Raw genomic sequence first — 1789 nt, forward strand, 5'->3', positions numbered from 1 at the left:
TGGGGCCAGTGTGAGAAAAGCAGGGGAGACTCCATCTTGAAGCTTATCATCCATCTTAAAAACAGAATGCAAACTGGGCCTGAACCCTGCCCAAGACTGAGGAAACCATTGCTAATGAAAACCAGATCTCCTGGAGACTTCCCTCCCTACAGATGGCAAACAGATATTGTAGTTGAGGTCAGGCTGCCCGTGTGAGATTAACCATGGAAACATCCCCCTTGATGTAATTATTGCCCCCCCCCCCTTAACATTAATTGTCTGTTCTCCTAGCACCTACTTGTTGTGAAACTTAGTCATATACAACAAAAAAGGTTGCTAACATGTAACTAGTCACATAGTGTGGGGTATAAAACTGGGCCTCTCAGAAACATTAGGGTCTTTGTTGGGAACTGATTCCCCTTGGACCCGCTGGCATAATAAACTATGCCACTGTCTTGAGTCTCCTCCGGGGTGTGTTTTGCAACTCCGGATTCCACAACATTTTGACAACCATCGGGGTGAGAAGAGTATGAAGCTCTACGCTGTATAGTCATTCAAGCACCTGGGCTGACAGATGTTCTATTATCAGTTGATACTGACAGCTCAAGAGCAGGCTTCAGGTTTTGCTGCAGTCAGGTAAGTAAGTACCAAAGGGTCTCACCAGCAATGCACTTATCTTTTCTTGGGTAAAATCCTAGGAGTGGGCAGGACTTCCCTGGTGGTCCAGTAGCTAAGACCCCACACTCCCAATGCAAGTGGCCCAGGTTTGACCCCTGGTCAGGGAACCAGATCCTGCATGCCACAACTAAGACCCAGTGCAGCCAAAGAAATATTAAAAAAAAAAAAAACTAGATGTGGGACGGCTGAATCATATGTGTAAATAATTTTAAGAGTTTGTTTACATTTTTAAGAAACTATCAAATGGTTTTGCAAAGTGGTTGTATTATTGTACATTCTTGGCAACAGTGTATGGGCATTCCAGTCACTCCACATCCTTGCTAATATTTGGAATAGTCAAACTTTTAAAGTACACATTCTAATAGGTAAAGAGTGATCTCTCATTAAGATTTAGACTTCCATTTCTCTAACAACTAATGGTACACAGCTTCTTTTCATCTGTTTAATTGCTATTGGTCAATCTTCTTCAGCTAAATGTCTGGTTCAAGTCTAATACAAGTTTGCCCGTTTTTAGAATTGTATTATTTATTTTCTTATTATTGAATGTTGAGTTCTTTGCATGTATAAATGTGTCTTTTACCAGATATGTAATTAGAAAATGTTGTCATTTAGTTGCTAAGTCATGTCCAACTCTTCTGCAACCCCATGGACTGAAGCCTCCAGGCTCCTCTGTCCATGGTATTCTCCAGGCAAGACTACTGGAGTGGGCTGCCATTCCCTTCTCAGTGGAATCTTCCCAACCCAAGGATCCAACCTGTGTCTCCTGCTGCTCCTGCCTGCATTGGCAGGTAGATTCTTTACTGCTGAGCCACCAAATTAAATATTATCCAGCACCCACTCCAGTTTTCTGGCCTGGAGAATTCCATGGACAGAGGAAACTGGCAGGCTACATTCCATGGGGTCACAAAGAGTCAGACATGCCTGAGAGACTAATGCTTTCACATTCACAGAAGTATTAGCTAGTGCTTGGTGATAATCATGTTGCAATATGTAAATGTGTCAGATCAACATGTCGTACACCTTAAATTTACACAATGTAATATGCCATTTATATCTCAATAAAAATTACACTAAAAAAAGTGGTGGGGGCTTCCCTGGTGACTCAGCGGTAAAGAATCTGCCTGCCAATGAA

This window comes from Bubalus kerabau, chromosome 1, assembly GCF_029407905.1.
Source record: "Bubalus kerabau isolate K-KA32 ecotype Philippines breed swamp buffalo chromosome 1, PCC_UOA_SB_1v2, whole genome shotgun sequence".
NCBI lineage: Eukaryota > Metazoa > Chordata > Mammalia > Artiodactyla > Bovidae > Bubalus > Bubalus kerabau.